Source organism: Mus musculus, chromosome 2, assembly GCF_000001635.26.
Source record: "Mus musculus strain C57BL/6J chromosome 2, GRCm38.p6 C57BL/6J".
NCBI lineage: Eukaryota > Metazoa > Chordata > Mammalia > Rodentia > Muridae > Mus > Mus musculus.
The window spans coordinates 106532912-106546284 of record NC_000068.7 but is presented as its reverse complement, the minus strand read 5'-3'; positions in this window follow the sequence as shown (position 1 = coordinate 106546284).

The following is a 13373-nucleotide window of genomic DNA, read 5'->3' as shown; positions in this document are numbered from 1 at the left end:
TATTTTCAAGTGCAGAGTATGGGAAAGCTTAGAAAAGCAAGGTCTAACCCCTTCTGCTCCTCTAGGCTCACACCCTGAACTGTAAGGGGTCACCATATTTCTAAGGTGAAAATTGTACCCTCTCCATTGGCCTAGAATAAGAAATTCTGGGAAATAAGGGACTTTGAGTGTTAAAACTGGGCACTTCTAGACAAGCTGGGTCTATTCGTTGGTCACCTACATCTCCTTATGTAAGGTAAAGTTCTTATGTCAGAGGTTTTTTCATCTCTATTAAAAAAATGACCTCCATTTGTTATTAAGTTATCAATTTGAGTCCTGTGTTGATTTATAAGCAAAGTGAAGAGCCTTTGTGATTATTTTCAAGCAGTTAGTTCAAAACTGTTTCCCTTTGTCACAAGCTCACCGCCAACCTGGTGGGAAAAGCTTCGTCGAGAAGAACCTACAGGGAGAATGTGTTTCCCCAGTCAGAGAAAACAAGAATCTCATTACGTGGCAAGGTGCTATTTTATTTTTCCACTGAAATAATTTCCTGCACCTAGGAGTCCTTTTAAATAATCTTAACTTTAATTGCCTTTCCCCCTACAAAGAAGTCAATTTAAATTAAGCAGAATTCACCACTGATAATTTTTTAATGTGTTAAGATAATATACTGTACCGAAATTGAAGTGAGGTGCTCCCAGGATCATTTACACAGCCTCAAAAGGTCCTCCTATGCACCAGCAGATGTTAATGCACCTCAGAGCCTGCAGGTCACCAATACCCTGTGACCGAGGACTGTGTTGGGTGAAAAAGAAAGGCACAATCACAGTAGTTGTGATCTCCTGTTTGAGCATTGAGCTCTTCTCATTCTGAAATCCTGAGGGATTTTATAAGCATCAATTAAGCTTGCAGGTGTGGGTTATTAGAGCCAGTGAAAAATAGCCATCAAGGACCCAGGGTGTGTGCAGAACTCTGTAATAGAGCTGGATGGGAAAGGGGGACCACTGAACATCCCAGAGAGGCTGCCACTCTGGGCTGGAGCTTGCGGTCGGTGAAAGTCAGGGGAGATGTGCGCCTTAGCACCCACAGCTTGAATGAACCCGTCTCTCAATTTGTACTGATTTCTCATTTCCCTTGTCACAGGCTCCACCCACACTTATTTAAGTGGCACGTGCACACTGGGATGTAAGCACAGGCTCCTGTATGCTAGGGCAGGTGCTAAGGGTAGAGATGAACCTTGGGTGTGGGCCTCACCTTTGTTTTGAGACTGAGTCTTTCATTATTCATGAGTGCACACACCACGTTAGTTAGCATTTGAGCTTCTTGGGATTCTCCTGTCTACACCTCCATCTCACCACTGGAATGCTGGGAATACAGATGCACACTACCACATCTGACTTCATGTAGAGGCTGAGTATCTGAACTCAATTTAAAACAAGATAAGAAAGCATTCTCTTTTTTTGTATTGTATTGTATTACATTATTTGGGGAAATCCAAACTAATTTTTGATGAGATGGTTGAGAGTGAAATGGTCTTGATTCAGATTCTCAAACCAAGGTTTCACTCAGCAAGTTATTCTGGGATTCTAGGGCAATACACTGAGAGACAATTATCACACATTGATATGCACTATGTGCAATATGTCACCCTAGTCAACATTCTAATGCTAGGAAGACAAATGTTACAAGTGAAAAAGAAAGTATCTGTGTGATAATGTTCAATAACCAACTGAGTTTCTGTAGGTAAAAAAAAAAAAAAAAAAAGGATTTCTATTGCCTACAATATAAGCAGACGGGTAGGTAGGTGGATGCAGGTCAAGTAAAGACAATACAAATAGGATGCTTTCTTATCTTATTCCAGAAAACCCTGAATCAAGAGGGGTCTAGTGATGAGACTGGGGAACTGGGGAGCCAACAATGCAGAAAGTTTGAGATTCTAAAATAGAATTGACCTTAGTCTTCTCAGGTATCAACAATTCACTGGGTTGAGGCCACATGTTCCCGGAAAATTAGGGACATGAACAAGAAGACTAATCCGTAGCAGAGGCAGGATGGGAGCCCCTTCTTCCCTTACTTCTCCTTCTTACATCTTTGCTTTTAAAACCAGCATAGGGGGATGCTAGTGTTGAGGTGGGAGTGGGTGAGTGGGGGAAGAGCATCTTCATAGAGGCAAAGGAGAAGGGGGAGAGGAGGGAATGGGATGAGGGAGGTTGTGGAGGGGTAACCGGGAAGGGGGATACCATTTGAAATGTAAAAGAGTAAAATGATTAAATAAAGAGTAAAATAATAAAATAAAATAAAGATAAAAAGTGAAATCATACAAATAAAGCCACCGAGACACACTGACTATTTGGTGGGGAAAGCACTTTCTGAAGATGAACGCCCCCCCAAAGTCACATTTCTCGGACAAACCTGAGGACAAGGAGCACAGCTTGGGGTTGGGGTGGGGTGGCAGCAGCTATAAGCAGCAGCCTCTAAGAAGCCTGAACAGTAGTGGAAGGCAACTGAATGGTGTTACAGGGCTCTCTAGAAAAATAACTCATTTTATAAGATGGAGAATTTACTGTGATTCATGACACGTAAGTAATGGTTCCGCATGAAATATCAACTCCCCTTTGTTCAGCCACCAACAGAAGAACTCCTAAAAGTAGTCAAGTAGAAAAATAAAGCAGGTAATAGATGACTCAAATGTTGAATGATGCGTTAGGGAGATCTTAAAAGAAATACAGAAAACAGTGAAGGTGAATGACCAATGTGTCTTTGGATGTGACGTACCCTGAGCAGAGATTCTATCCATAGCTGCACTCACAATCATTGAACAGCGGATCAGCTCCACTCTGAAGCTTGTCAGTCACACCACACACCTTCTGTGGTTGGGCAGCTCCAATCATTAGAAGGTCCTTCAGTGTCCTGGACCAGTGGCTTTTTCCCCTGTGACCACTGACATGATAATCTTTGCTGTCCTATAAGGTTTCACATACATGTATTTGGAGTATGTTTATCTTCCAGGTCAGCCTGGGTTTTCTGTGCTGGGTGCCCTTCTTCCATACAGTCCAGGATCTATTATGGTCCTCTCAAGGTCCTGTGATGCCAAAACCCATGGTGGCAACAACTGGTCTTTCACCAGCTGTTTCTCAGTAGGGTTTGGTCAACAAGAAGGACCAAGAGGAACTTGGGGGTGATGAAGGAGAGGCTACAGGGTTGGGTTTTGCTTCTTCATAGTGTCTGGGACTTGTTTTTATATCCTTCTGTGACTAACAGCCAGAGAATTCCTTGACTCTGTTCATACTTCTATGAGCAGATACTTCATTAAAGCCTTGTAGACATGTGAAGTAGATTCTGTTTTCTGATGGGGTTTCTGCTGGTTCACAAGCAAAAGGAGCGCCTGTTTCCTTGACTTCCCCTCAGTTGCTAAGTCTTCTGGTGCTCTGTTTTGCTTTTTGTATTTGGACAGATTCTATTCTATTAGGTCAGATGCTTTGTGAAGTTTCACCTATAGTGGCCTAGGTTCCATACCCGGGTGTCCTTTGTGCTGTTTCTTTCAATTTGTGTGTGCAGATGTGTGATGTATGTGTGTGATGCATAGTGTGTGCGTGTGTGTGTATGTTTAATATATATAGGCAATACTTATGCAAATGTCAGAAGAGGGTGCCAGATGTTCTGCTCTGTTGCTCTCTACCTTATTCCCCTGTATCTCTGAACCTGAAGCCAACTGGCTTAGTCCTTACTGGTGGAAAGCAAGCCCCAGTGATCCCTGTTTTCACCTCAGAGATCACCAGGGTTACAGCTCTGTGTGTGTGTGTGTGTGTGTGTGTGTGTGTGTGTGTGTGTGTGTGACTACTCCTACCATTTAAGTGTGTTCTGAGGATTTGCAATGTGTTTTAATGTTTTTTATTTATTTATTTTATTAAGCCAGGTCTTTTTCATATGTTTCCCTCCTTGCCAGGAGACTGAATCATTTAGAAGCCCTGGCCCTGGTAATAACATGGTGGTGAATTGTGGCAGATCATAGGACGAATTATTTTTGAAAACACTTTTAGAGAAGAAGATATAGGGTCCTCCTGTCCTAGACTCTGTGAGGTCTCAGAGACACTGTCTTTGGCTTGCACAGCCTTGTCTGTCTTGCCTGTAACTGCCTTGCTTTGACTATCCTGGTTATCCTTAGCTACTTTCCCTTTCCCTTTCCTTTAGTTCTGTTGGAAGACCTTGGGTGACCTCTCTGCCTGCACTGCAATGTGTTAGTAAGATGAATCTGCAAGAGGCCTGATGTATGTGTACAGATGACACACAGGCTTCCCAAGAGGACACAAAGCCATCTTCATCATTACTGAGCGGCACACTCTTGCATTTGTCTAAGTGCCTAAGTAAGTTATTAGGTACCAATCCTATTTCTTATATTCTCTTAACTAGTCTCCTAGAATAGTTAAATATTGCAACTCTAAAGAAATTCTTACTATTTTTTATTACATTAATATTTTGTTAAAGGAAAAGTGTTACAGCATAATTTAAGACTTATTGAAATATGCATTACTGGGGAGCATTGATCTTTAAAAGGGTTAATGTATTAATTACTAAGAATATTAAAGTCCGAGAGGCAAAGAATCCTGAGGCCCAGTACCACATTAGTGTAAGAACTAAAAGCAAATTAATTTTTATAGTAAATGCTTATGAGTGAGTAGAATAATCTTATGTTCCAGTTGTCAATAACTGTCACTCAATGATTGATTGAGTAGATCTTTATGTAACAAGATAGAAATATAGCATTATATATAGCCCATTAAAACTAGTGTGTAATAGAAAAACTTTAAAGTTTCAGCATTGCTTGAAAAGTAAATTTTGTATAGGAATACAGCAAATGTGCACATGTATGTGTGAGCTTGAGCACACATACACACACACACACACACACACACACACACGTGAGCAGGTGCACACACGCACACACAATAAAACATGTTATGGCAACCCCACACTGTAATTTATCAACTGGGAAGGAAATTGGCATGCCTTTTCCAGCTGATTTATTGGTTAATTCCAGCAATTCATTGTAGAAAAGGCCAACAATGAATTACAATGTGGGGGGAAAATTAAGCAGAGCTTTTAGAAGGGTGTCTCAGTATACAGCCTGCAGAAACAACTCACACTGGTATCATATAGGCATTCTCCAAGTGATCAGTACATGTGCAAAAGGCAGTGTATGCTATTGAAAATACACCAGAAAATGCCGTCCGTTTCTCTTCTCACCGTTAGAATGTGTCACACCACAGGAAGGTTAGGCTTGTCTTTAATCGTTAAGCTACAGTCAGGTAACAGCGCCTACTTCCCAATTGCTTTAGGAATCATGTTGAAAGGACAATAAGAGCCATTGCAGTGGAGCCATAGTGGCTGCTCTTCTCTAGTGGTGGAGACGTTCATATCTGACCCAAAGCCAAGGCTTACCTGTAGTGGGAGGTGGAGTGTTGGAAGCTGGTTTAATCAGCCACTTGCATTGTTTTAAAAGGGGGGTCTTCTGGAGATGTCTTAAGATGGTTAATTTTACCTGTCAAATTGGCTGGGTCACCGTGTTCAGTTACATGTTCAAACACTATTCCGGACGTTTCTGGGAGGGTTCAGTTGGTTGGTTTGAAGACATTTGCTTTTACGTCGGCAGACCTGAGTCAAATGGCAGCATAGAATCAGGGCTTATTTTGGCCTCGTGTGATGCTCTGCACACAGCATGATAGATTGATGTTCTGAAGTCCTTTGTCAATGGAAGGCACCAGCTTTTGTAGGTTATCATGTACAAGGACATCTGTGAAGCAGACTGTCCTCTAACATAAGTGTGCCTCACACTGGGCATTGAAAGGCCCAATAGAACAACAGACAGATCTTGTGCGAAAAAGCGGACCTTTTTGTCGGATGCCCTTTAGACTAGGGCGGCAACCCCAGACCTTCCTAGTGTCCACTGTCACAGACTTTGGACTTGAACTGTAATATCAGGTCTCCCTGTGTCTCCAACTGGCTGCCTCCACTTCTGGTTTTAGACTTGTCCGCTGCTGTCCCTAACCACAAAAGAGCCAGTTTCCTAAAATGAACCTTCTTAGACAGTAACATATATTCCATCCAATCCCATTCTCTGGAGAATCTGAAAAACTTTTATTTATGTTCATAAACACTATCTGTGAAAACAGATCATCCTTTATCTTCAGATCCAGGTGGTTGAGAACTTTCTAGAAACTGTAGAACTAATGTGGTTCTTCTGTGAAGCTGTTTGTCTCCGGAACGCAAACACATTATGCTTACTTAAAGAATGCTTTTTCTATATTGCTATGATGCTTTCTCATATGATACAATAGATTCTACTAGAAGTACATTTATATACTGATGTCCTCCTTTGTGAATGAAAGCTATGAGTTTTTGAGCTTTCTATGCCGTGTGCACTCTGCGTGAGGGTATGGGTGGGCTCTCCATATGCATATCTCATCTTCATTTTAACTATGTTGGATAGTGTGGTGATTTGAATAAAAAATGGCCCCCATAGTCACACAGGAGTGGTAGTATTAGGAGGTGTGGCCTTGTTGGAGGAAGTGTGTCTCTATGGGCCAGCTTTGAGGTCTCAGGTGCTCAAGCCTTGTTCAATGTGGCTGTCTCTTCCTGCTGCCATGGATCCACATGTAGATGCCCACAGCTTCTTGTCCAGCACCATGTCTGCCTGCATGCCTCCATGCTTCTCACCATGACTTGGACTAAACCTCTGAAACGGTAAGCCTGCTCCAGTTAAATAGTTTACTTTGTAAGAGTTTTTCTGTGGTCATTGTATCTCTTTGCAACAACAGAAACCCCAACTAAGACAGGTAGGTATTTCTTTTTGACACTCAGGGAAACAGACTTACAGGATGAAAAATAGCTTGTCTACAGTGAAGCTGGCATCTATGTCCCTGTTGATCTGACTCTCTTTTACTTCCTCAACATGCATTTCCTAGGAAATTTATGTCAGTGTGTTGTCACAGATGGTCACTCCTAGTTTTCAGGCACGAGGGCTTCCCTGCTGCTGGGCTGTTTCCTCTGCTCTAGCTCTAGCTCAGAAGGATGCATGGGGCATCGTTTCTGTGTGGAACATACAGAGGATGAAGAAAAATTCAAATGTTTCCCAAAGAAAGTATAAAATCAGGGCTGTGAAGCCTGACATGGCTTTTCTCTTGACAGAAGTCTAGAGCACCTCTGCTTTATGTCATAGCAGCACACAATTCATGGTGAAACTCCTCCTGTGACCCTTGTTTCTTTCTTTTGAGTGATCTCTCACCACCCACCCTCTCTCCTGCTCCGAGGAACAAAGAAAGAATGTACGCTCCCAATTGTGAGTTTTCCCCTACGCATACTACTTCCTCTTTCCAGACAGCACTGTTAAAGGCCACTTCCAGGAACAAGAGGAAAGAGAAACAGGGTAAAATCCCAAGAGGACAACCACAGAAGGACGTGGAGAGGACGGTGATTTCTTGTGGACAGGCGCAGTGCGGGCCCGCCTCTCTCTTCTGAGGGTTTGTAAATGCGCATGTCTCTGAAGCCTGGGCACAGCAATGGGCTTCTTGATGTATGTGCCTCTGTGGACTTCAGGAAGGTGAGGCCATTTGTTACTGAGGGAGAGTGACAGGAATCTATCAACCTGGCTTATCATCCCACAATTTCAGCAATTTATAGTGTGCTTCTTACAAGGTCACCCACACCTGCAACCAAACAAACACACTCTCCTGCTCTCCTGCCTTTGTTCTGAAGCGGCCCCCGCCTCTCAGTGCCATGTGGGTTATCTGGGATATTTTTCAATTAATTTGTAGCCACTTAGGCTGAGCGTCCCACAAGCACAGCATATATCACAGTTTTCCTTGGCTGGGAACACTAGAGGGTTAAAACCCCCATGTTTCAGAAGAACTGCCTTTCATTTTGCTATTAAACTCGCTTCATTCAGCTTTTTCTTTTCTCTTGAGATAAACTTGCAGCAAAAGGGGGAAAAATGATTCTCTGTTAGTCCAAGAGAGAGATTTCTATTCTGACAAAGCCTTCACTATTTTCTCTAGCAGGCTGAAATGGTCTAAGGCAATTAGGAAGGCAGCCTAATTCTTCAGCAGGGATTTGGACACCTCTACATTCAGAAGGTGATTCCCCCCAAAATACACACACACACACACACACACACACACACACACACACACGGAAACCGGGTTTGGATCTCCACCATTCACAAGGGCTGTTTGTAGTGCGTGCTGTAATGTAGTGTTCAGCAGTGAGTACTGAGACTTTAAGTATGTTCACATTAACATTGACCATAGACGGTTCCACAGCCCAGCCTTTCTGTCTACCTTCACTGTTTCATGGGCCATAACGGTGTCTCCTGTGCAGAGATGCAGTATCTTCCTATTCTACATGCCAAGGGTTCTGCCTCAGCTTCTACGTCTCCAGAGCTCCAAACTGGTTCTTCGTATTTCACCCCACACTCAGACTCTTAGAGAATCTCAAGTCCAACATTCTGATGCCCTTCAGATTTTAGAGAAATCCTTCAGAATTAGGGAGAAAGGCATTGCTCAGACTCCTCACTGTGAGGTTTCCCCTAACTATTCCACCCAATCTCTCTTCCAGGCTCCCTTACCCTACATGCCCCTCCACACCTCTGATGACCCCTTACCCACACTCCTCTTCTCACTTGTTCACTTGCTGCGTTCTCCTGTCACAGTCTCAGAGGACTTGAGAGAGGAGCTAGAGCTGAGCTGTTCGAATGTCATCCCTGGTTTGAGGTCAGATCCATCCGGATTTCACCTCTGCTCCCTCAGTAGTTGTTACCACTTTCTAGGATAGGAAATTTGACAATTGCTAGGTGCAAGGCTTATTTGCATGTGTGTGTGTGTGTGTGTGTGTGTGTGTGTGTGTGCACATGAATGTGGATGCCAAAATACAACCTTAGGAACACAGCTCCTGTTGAGACAGGAAGTCTGATTGGCTTGGTGCTCACCTAAGCTAGGCTGGCTGGCCAGAAAGTGGCAGAGATCCTCTTATATCTCCATCTTGCTTTTGTTAAAGACTGTTTTTGCTTACAGGAGGAGCACATTACTAACTGTGCCATCTCCTCGTCCCTTCCATGTGTATTTTAAACAAATATAACAACAAAACCTTGTTTATCCAGAATATTTTTCTCTTCATTTTTCCTCCTCTTCCTTCTTTTTTGGTGAAATTACAGATAGTGTACCCTATGACTTGGATTAAAATTGTTACTATAAGAAGAATAAGTATTAAAAGCCTGAGAAATTATATACTGGGGTGATGAACAAGTTTTATAAAGCAGAAAACTGATGTCTATGGTCACAAGCCTGATGTCAGGACTAGATGGCTTCTCTTGAGACCCTGCAGATGGAAGCAAAGGTCTTGGAAGGTCTGGGACAGACAGGCCAGATATCCATGTGAAGTGTAGATGGCCTTGCGAACGAGGATGCAATGAGTCCATCAGGCCTGTAGTCAGGGGTTTTGGGCTGGGCACACCAGGATGTCAGGGATTAAGTGGGAATAAGCAGGGTTGGGGATGCTGGTTGCAGGCAAGAAGCAGCTCGGCCTCTTCTCCATTTGGTCCTCTTAGGTCTATATGTGATGACAACCACCCAAAACTTTACACTTTACAGACATCCATAGAGTCACAAACAATCTGAAAAGCTGATTAGATACCCGCAGAAGCCATGGTTAACTCGTCAATGTCTTTGTCACAGTGTTCTAAAAAAAAATCCATTTCATCCTCCTGTTACTCCATTATCAACTAAAACACACACACACACACACACACACACACACACACACCAGCTACCTCAGTGATAGAAAAGTGACTAGCGTGCTTCCCAGGAAGAACTGTCTCTTTATTTTCATGAATATTTTCCACAGGCAAAGGTACTATAACACAGAGGTGCTTGGCCCAGCTTACTCAGGCAGTGGGACTATGCCTTTTCCTAGAGCTAGAAGAACTGACTCCTCCCTGGGGAGCCTGTACCTTCACCTGCTCTTCTTACCCCCGAGCTCCCCTTCTAGCACCACATAAGGACACTGAACAGCGGAGTTCCAGCCCTTGATCTGCGCCCCTCTAACCTAGTAACCACATCGCCCACACTCTAAATTACAAGCCCCCAAATTAGGAATTATCTCTAATCTGCAAGCTCTGCTTCCCACTAAGAGGATATTGTTTTTGTCTTTAATTCTGGCTGAAACTGGGTCCTTGAGTTTAGCCAGCAGAGCCTCTCACGGTAGCATCAGACTTTCTCTCCTCCTTGATTGATTGACTAATTAGTTATGTGTACTTGAGTCCAGCGGGGAGCCCAGTGACAGCTGTGATGTGAAAATGACTGGAAAGTTACAAAAATATGTAGCAGTGTTGACTAGCCGAAATGCAGTCGCGGGGACTGATTAGACACAGACTCGAGGAGTGATTTCATTTTGAAATTACCTGTCACTGCCAGGGCCTTGAGAAGAATCCCTTTGATTAGCAGGAATTAATTCAGTTCCAGTCTAATCACCTGCAAGACAACTAGTGAATATTTCCTATTTGTACTTCAGTCAGGGGATGCGGGGTGTGGTTGGAGGTTGGGACATCTGGAATCCTGGAGCCTAGAACAGCTCCCACAGAGATCAAATGAGGTTTTCAAAACTCAAACCCAATAAAGTCATTACCTACTTAAAATCCTCCGACCATTTCCTGTCTTAGCGACTAAGCAATCTACTGGCCCCATTTTGTCTTCTCTTTAGCTTCCTTCAACCCCATGACCCTTGTCTTTCTTCTCAAGCTTGGCTGATCCCATGAACCTCTCTAGTGTCCTTCCTCTCTCCCCAAGCCCACCCCCAGTTATAAAAAGGTCCTGGTACACAGTTCCTCCTTTTCTGAAATCCTCTCTCTCTCTCTCTCTCTCTCTCTCTCTCTCTCTCTCTCTCTCTCTCCTCCCTTTTGGTACCATGCATCTCCCTTCATAGTACATGTTACAGCCACTATTTTACATATTCTCTCTCTCTCTCTCTCTCTCTCTCTCTCTCTCTCTGTTAGTATAATTAGAAGATCAAATTTTATTTCCCCCAATTATATAGTTAAGTTTTCCAAGAATTGTGATGGCTTTGCTTCTTGCCAATAGTGTCTTTTTCTGCAAAAATATTTTCCTAATTCGGGGCAGGACTTCAGCTTCTAGTACATATCTAAATAAAGGAATAGATAGTTGACTGGTAAATACAGCTTCATAGAAATTTAGTAACCCCAAGACAGGCATTTCTCATACATGCTTTGGACAGAGAAAAAGTTCAAATTGACAAGAATCTTAAAAGGACAGTCAAACAAATGACCCACAACAATGCACAGACTAGTATGATTTCCAAGCAGCAGACACCTTCTTATGCACATAAAACAGTAACTAGTGATTCCTTCCTTTCAATTTCTCTACTATGATTCTTTGATGGCGTAGAAAACCTGGGACATTCATAATTCAGAAGAACCTGAAAGCTGTCTGGTGCCTTGCATGCTCAATAAAATGATCACCTTTATGCTTGACAACCTCTTCTGACTGCAATACTGTTGCGAGCAGAAGGACACATATATTAATAATGTTCAGCTGTGTCAGCCAGGGTCCCAGCAGGAAGCACTTGGCTCACTCAAAACGGATGAACTAAAATGCGTTTAGTGAAGAAGCAATTTATAGAGGTGGGAGGCGAGAATCCTGGAACTCAGGAAGCACAAGCATAGTGAGGAGCCAATGGTTAGTAATGCTCCGGAGGTGTTATCATTGTCAGGCCTTAAGAAGCAAGGGAAGGGTGGGATGCTGGAGAAGCCACATGAAATGGGCAGCAGGAGAATGGCCTGCCTCTCATGTGTTGTAGCTGTTCACACTAGCTGTGTAAGAAAGGACCCAGCCATAGTAGAGTCTCTTGCAGGAGGTGGATTCCAGGAGGAGCAAAGCCTAGAAAGCTAATCCTATCCTAGATCTCCTGGCAAACTGTCTGAGGCCAGTGGCTCAAACTTGTGGAATGCTCCCTTGAGGGTAGAGCAAAGGGAAGAAGTATTGTGAATGGATGTTGGAGGGTAGAGAACGGTTGTCAGCTTGTTCTTTACAGAGCACATACACTCTGCCACTATCTCAAGGCCACTAAGTCTTAACTTCTGCCACCCTAACAATCCCATTGGGTAAGTGCTAATATCCTCCCACCACAGAAGAAGAAAACAAAACATAGAGGGTAACTATTTTGCCCAAAGCCACACAGCTTGTTTACAGCTCATGGGACTAAAATTCAAACCCAGGCACTGTGATCCCAGAGTTCAGAGTCTTAGATGTAGGAAGAGTTCTAATAAGTTCTTTGTCAGTCTATGTTCATGTGCAAAATGAACTCCCAGTACAGAAAATACAAGGTAAGACAGACCAAAAATATTCTCTAGGCCCAGAAAAGTGATACTTTGAGAATGACTGTCTTGATTAAATCTGTGATCCTTGCTGAAGTAGGTTGATTAAAGATGGACATGAAGTTTAACTAAAGAAGGGAAACATTTGCCAGTATGTTAGCACTATCTAGACAAATATTAACCTGTAGATACCATTAAGGACTCTCAAAGACGAGACAAGAATGCATGCAGCATTTATAAGATTCATATTTATTCCTTCCTTCAGGACTTTTTATTCTCCCTAGAAACAACTGCTAATGTCTATTGTGAGTTTGGGATGAAACCAAGTGTCAAAATAAAGTAATGCCAATCATATTTGGGTTTCTTCGTCAAACAATTTACTTGTTTTAATTCTTTTTTGCTATGATAGTTAGAAAATAGAGATTTGCAAAATTGTGTACCAGCTAGGAAGCAGACAAGTAAATAAACAACTAAAACCAAATCAAACCAACCCAGAAATCTTGCAGTTGATTTGTTATCCTGGTCTTGTTTCTGTTTGTATCTGTGAATTATTTACAAAGCTGAGCTTATATCAGACATATTGTTTTAAACTTCTTTTTTTTCCTTAAAGTATATTACATGCCAGCTTCCATGGAATTTACTTTTCTTCCTCATTTTATTTATAAAGTTGTGTTTTTAATTAATAAAATAGGAAGAGACCACACTTCATTTATGAATCCCTTGGTGCTGGGCATTTAGATTGCTTTCTGTCTTTATTTTAAACAACGCACTCACAACTGAATGTTGTATGAACATTTGTAGACTTGAACATTCCTAGTGTCACTAGCCAAGTTAGAGATTTGAAATAAAAAAACCATCAATTCTTTGCCACAGTTATGTTTGAAGGATGACAGGTCTTTAAAAATTACTAAAATTGGCATAGCTTATAATACACATCGAAAAACATTAACAGGTGTCTTAACATTCATTGAAGATGTGAAAATGTTAATTTCATTATTGTTTAACTGAAGTTAGT